Source organism: Bacillus rossius, chromosome 1, assembly GCF_032445375.1.
Source record: "Bacillus rossius redtenbacheri isolate Brsri chromosome 1, Brsri_v3, whole genome shotgun sequence".
In the NCBI taxonomy this organism is placed as follows: Eukaryota; Metazoa; Arthropoda; class Insecta; order Phasmatodea; family Bacillidae; genus Bacillus; species Bacillus rossius.
Genome location: NC_086330.1, coordinates 135,939,691 through 135,945,690, shown reverse-complemented (window position 1 = coordinate 135,945,690; position 6,000 = coordinate 135,939,691). Strand labels below are relative to the sequence as shown.

At 41.3% G+C, this 6,000-nt stretch overlaps 1 protein-coding gene across 2 annotated transcripts in view; it reads left to right on the top strand.

The window, feature by feature from the left end:
* Nucleotides 1-5,236: 5,236 nt before the first annotated feature.
* Nucleotides 5,237-6,000, top strand: part of LOC134546189 (juvenile hormone epoxide hydrolase 1-like) — a 54,415-nt gene continuing 53,651 nt past the window's right edge. The window contains exon 1 of one of the 2 annotated variants that reach the window (XM_063388783.1): nt 5,237-5,338. The gene's annotated coding sequence lies outside the window, so the exon portion shown is untranslated. Of the gene's footprint in view, nt 5,394-6,000 lie in introns of both variants that reach the window. The other variant, XM_063388784.1, reaches the window with a different exon arrangement.

The following is a 6,000-nucleotide window of genomic DNA, read 5'->3' as shown; positions in this document are numbered from 1 at the left end:
CCACCTGGATCTTGCTCTGTATTGCTAAGTACCTTCAATGTAAATATCTTATTAAAAAGAAAAGATAAATAATGAAATGTAGAATGTAACATTAAATAATAAACTTAGGAAAAATATTACCAATATTACGAAAATTTTACGTCAGTAGGTACTTGCTGCCTAGTTTGAACAGTTCTGTAGATTACTACACTGCTTATTGGTTGAGAAACAGTGGTTTATTACAAACATTTTTCTTCACGGTTGTCGCGTACCCGTCTCCGTAGAATACGTGGAGACGTGGCGGACGTCTCTCGGCCGTTTTCTTGTATTACCCAGCGCCAGCTCTCTTGCGTAGAGCAGCCTCCTGCGAGGAGGCAGGGGTGGACCGTCCGGCCTGTGTAGCTGCCGAGGGACGTCTCGCGCGCTGGAAAAATGTGCGGTGCAGGCTAGTTGTGTTAGTCCACATGTTTTGCCCCGCGGACACGCCAGATACAAAACAACACTCACACACACGGTAAAGAAAATGATAAAAGAGATTATAACATACTATAGTAAAGAAAACAAAAGCGATAATAGCGGCGAGTTTATGGAGCGTATCGCGGCCGCATCTAGCCTCGAAGGTGGCTCGCACGGGACTGGAGACCAGGACGCCGGCGAACTGCTCTCGCACGCACGGAGCGGAAGTGACGTCATTCCCAAAGCCGCTGCATGCTGCGGACAGGGCTGTTATCCGGGCTTTAACCCCGAGGCACGGAGGTAGGACGTCAAGGTTAATGGATAGAAATTGACTAAGTGGCTACACACGAAGGCATTCCATCAGGTTTTTGTTTTGGTGAATCAAACAATTAATATGTAACCAATAACTATTCAGTCATCACATACCTGATGTTAAGTTAGTTGTATTTGCACAACTCTCATCCATTTCTCTAACAGGAGACTTCATTTTCCTTTTTTTAGGACTTTTTCGCTGAAAGGGTTAACATCTGATGCTGGAAGTTTCAGTGTCGGAATAGTACCTCTAAGAAAACTGTGAATGCAACAAAAAAAGACAATTAAGTTTTTTTTACATGCAAGGTGTAATATATCATATCAAATTATCACAAATTTTGAAAATAATTATTTTGTAAAATACAAAAACCTCAAATTGAATTTCAAAGAAATAATATCTGTCAGGAATGTAAGCATTGTTTTTTCTAGCAAGAACATAGTATTTTGGTGTGTGTGAATAGGCCTACAGAAAAAATTGTATGTTTACAATCTCTTTTTTTACAAAAGTATTTTAAATTTCAAGTCTTAAAACTAACTGAATTAAGCTTACAGTACGCAGGATTAAAATGTGTCGTCTTTGTTGCTTGTTGTGGTGTTGCCTCCTCTCTTCTCACCGAGCCCTCTTGACAGAGAGCCAGCAGGGGTGGAGGAGGAGGTCGAACTGCTGGTCTGGCCCCACGTTGGGCGCCAAACTTGTAGTGGCTCTCTTCTTCTCACCGATGTCTCTCTTGGGTGAGAGCCAGGTATCGGGTGGAGAAGGTCCAAGCTGCTGGTCTGGCGGCAGGATTCACACTCGGCTGGTATGCTGGCGAATAGCTAGTGGGGTGAGGGATGGAGCTAGGCTATACATTGAAGAATACTGTCGGTATTTTCACGGAACTTTTATTGACCTGAATTGTAGAAACAGTTCAATTTGTTGCCTGCATCGGCTTTTACAACATACACTGAATTGAAACACACGGTACACCCTATCGTCCAGAAAGGGGAGGGGGAAGGGAGACAAATTCCCTAGGCCGAGATAGGTCCTCGGCTGGCCTAACCGCGAAGGAGGGGTGCGAGCAGCAGAAAAACGGATAGCCAGTAGTTCTGCTGCTCCCCCTATGATCGTCCTATGGTCAGTGGGCGGAATCCAGCCACACTGGCCGTCGGGCCGATCAACTGACTCTCAGGTGGATGACCTCGCCTTTATATAGGGAGAAATGCGCGGGAACGAAGAAAAAGAAGGGAGGGGCGAACTAACTCCTCTTTGGAAGGGATGAGATGCGTGCGCATGAATCTCGCTGAAATTTCCCTGCCCTGGTGGTGGAAGTATAAACTAGATATTAATAATTAAAAAGAAAAGATAAACGTGGCATAAATAATTATATGTACTTACATATATATTCAATCCTATGTATTAAAAAGTATTTAAACTTGCTTTCACACTTAATTAGTTAAATTTATACTATTATAAAATATAAATACAGTTGGTAGATCGCCAGTCACAAGATGGCGTCACAATGTACATGTTTAGCTGTGGCAAGAGAAAAAATATACATTGTTTACATAACTCGTCCATATTTACTATTATATTCTGAAGTGCATTAATATGTGTGGTTATAGCGACGTAAAAAATAAAGGGCGAAGATGGTTGGTTGCTTTAATGGATTATTCTACTGTTCGTTGCTTTGTTTATAAACTACGACGTCGCACAGATTCGTCGCCGCATATTACGTGAGTAGGCCTATTGCCGAAATACAATTTTCCCTGAATTGCTTCTGAACTTATAAAAACTCGTTTTGGGTTTAATTATGACGTAAAGTAACGTGATATTTAATATAGGAAGGGCGGGCACGCGTCAAATGTATGGGTAGTTAATTAGGTTAGTACAGCCAGTAGCGGTCCTGGACTTTGCCGGGCCCTAGGCTTTAATATTTTGGCGAGTGGCCTTACCGGAGAGCATGGTGGGTATGGAATAGTACCCAGAGAACAGTGTGTCCCTTCCCTAGAATATCTGAAAAATAAACTTTTTTAAACAATTTGAAGCCTATCTTGAATGTAATTTTTCACAGCTTTTATTTTATAATTTATCTGAAGAAATTGAGAAATTTGTATTAAAATAAATAAAGCAGCGAAACTGTGCAACAGCTGTGACTACTTCTATGTACTTTTCACCACCCTTCCCCCAGATATAAAAGAAAATTTAAGATTTAATGAGCCTTGTTGACACTGGCAGATCCAGGATATTTTTCTGGGAGGGTGGGGAGTGGGCACAAGAATGTTTCGGGTGGGGGGGTGGGCACAAGAATGTTTCTTGAGGGGGGGGGGGCGGCACAAGGGTCGGAATGAACGTAATTTTAGCAGGACTGTATTAAACTCCTTGCAAATTTTTAAGGTTCTAGGGGGGGGGGAGGCACGTAACACCCCTCCCTAAATCCGCCTATTCTTTTTGATGCAGCATCTGTAATAGCTGTAACAATGGTGACTGCTGCATGAAAGCACAGATATTTTAAACTGGAAGACATGAAGAGTGATTTATCCCAAACTATTATAAATTTAAAATCTCACTATTAAGGGTAAACTCAGGGACGTGTCTAGAATGCAAGGAACGTAGTTTCTTGATGTTTTTTATGTCGTCAGGAGTCTCCCTATCCGAAAGTTACCCAATTTACAGGATTTGTGTTTTACCCAGCCTAACCTAACCAACCATTCAGATAAACTTAAGTATATACTGTAAATGTAACAAACCTAACCAAATGTTCAAAGACTTAAAAATTAACATATATTTCCTACCCTTGTGATGGCAGGTTAGGGCTACGAAAATCCTCTTTCTTGAAATGGTCAGAGCAAATGCGTCTGGATTTAAAATGACGAGGTCCATTATTTTTGAGCACAACATCCAAGTCACTTCGCTTGCATTTCAACACCCACTGTTTGCACCTTGAGAAATATTAAGAAGATTATTCAGTAACTAATCCTACTGACGCCGACCGCCAATGCTTCTCTATGTCGCACAGACCGCCATGCCTCATCAACGTCGTGTCCACCGAACGCGCTCGGGCACGCACCGGAGTGTAGAAAGTGCAACGGGGCGAACACCATGTAACAAGTGCCACGTCGGCGGAAGAATCCGGCCGGGTGTGGCATGTCCCTCCGCCGAACTACAACAAATGTTTATGTATTTTTTATACAGGAACTTATTAGACTTTATTTTCATTATTTAACACTTTATTTTCTCCACATTATGTTTCACCCTGGGCCTTGTCCCGAACCTGGCCGGTTCAGTTTCTAGCGAAAATCACACGTTTTCTGCAGGAGAGCTGGCGGGTAGGGGGGTCGCGCGCGGAGCTCAGAGAGGCCGGCAGCCTCTGCGCGACATGGGACCAGCATTTCTTATTTTCACTGATATGTAGTTTTCAATAGTTGTATTATTCCGTAAACCTTTTACTTTCAGTTCCGTGGTCGGCCTCAACTTACCGAGTGGCATGTAAACTAATTATTCAGTGCTCCAAGACGAGCGTTCGATGTGATACGTAAGTACTATGTGCGAATTGCGAGATGGTACGTCGGCGCTTCATGCGATATCCTAGCCAATCAGCTAATTAGTTTCACCCCGCACGGGGCAGCCAGTAGGCAACACGTAACAAACAATCTTACTAACGCATCAATTTCTGGGACAGTCCTAAGATTCATGTAGCATCACCGGAGTTACGGGCCTACGCGTTCTTAGCCTAGTGTACTACATAATTACAGTTGTGAAGTGTAATCTTGCTCAGGATTCTAGTGTGTTATGTTAGGGTTTGTTTTTGTAATCACAGCATTGTGTCCAAAGTGAATGACCTTACCGGGTAGTAAAATCATGAGCCGCCACTAAGTGAGTGGTCGCAGGTGTGACGATTCGATTCGGGACAACTGTTACGGCCAGGACGGGCAGCACTATGTATAGGGCTGTGCCGGAAAAAATTAATAAGAATACAGCCGGTATTTTCATGTTCTTTTCAGGCGTCCCGAGTGGCCTAAACAGCTCGTCGAGGGGGGGGGGGGGCTACTGTGTCGAACCACTGCCTCTAGTCACAAGGCTGAACCTACCCTGAGATTCATAACAATACTTCAGTCACTTAAATTCACATATAGGTAGCGGGGTTCGCGTCATTATAGTATAACAATATTTGGTATACCTATCAATAAGTGAAAATTTTTAAACAATACAAAGGTTATCATGGTTTTGAAGTAGAGGAGTGTGGTACTTACAGTGTTTCGTCCTTCGGAAATATAAAAAACGACTTCGAACATTTAGCAACATCGTAATTGTTGCAACCAAACATTGGAAATATTCTTCCAGCCATAATAAATTACAACTACTGAAGAAAACTTAAAAAAAAAGTGAAATAAAAATCGCTAAAATAACATTGTCCCAAATGCGCTGTAGGACCAGGCCATACCATTAGAATGCGCTGCACAACGTGTCTCCCGTTTTTATTTGCGACTTTCCTTTATTGTTCTTCGACAATTTTTGACTGTATGTAATAAGCTGTGCAAAATACTGAGGTGCAAGAAGATTGTTTACTTTTTTGCCAATGTCATTGTTTGTTTGAAGAGTATATAGTTCGAGGTATTAAAATAACGTAATTAAATGTGTGCTTTCTACTGAATAAAGATTTGCACGGGTACATTTTGCGTAGTAGTTAATTTATATATTTGCTGAAATATGCCATTAAGCATCAATTAATTGTTCGTGTAACATAAGAAATGTAGGAAAAATTTGGAACCAATTACTGCCAGTTATTATTTCAAAACCGCATAAAATCAATACATACTAACCGATCATTTGTTAAGTATTGAACAATTGAAGTGATTGAAATAAAATATTTTAAAGTAAGGCAACTAGATGTGCTGTGTTTTAATGCAGTTAAATGTGCTGAGTAACTCTCAAAGATAGTAAAGACTTTTTCCTTCCATCCTCTGCTGTTGTTTTACTGAGCTGAACTTAGCTCTATCCGCCGGCTCTATCCGGCCGCCCGGGACAGAAACCTTGGGACAACAGCCTAATCATTCCACGCAAATACGGCAATTTCCAACCAAGTTTTAATATTTTTACAAGAGAATGAACAGTTATAACGTTAGAGCAGTTATAAGGTGACCTACATAAATGTGTTTACTATAATAAAAAAATTGGTTGTCTGTAAAGTCTGTTTACGGACGATAGTTTGTGACGTCATAACAAAACTTTGAAGAAATGGTTGAATACTTTAATGAATAAAACTGAATTATTAT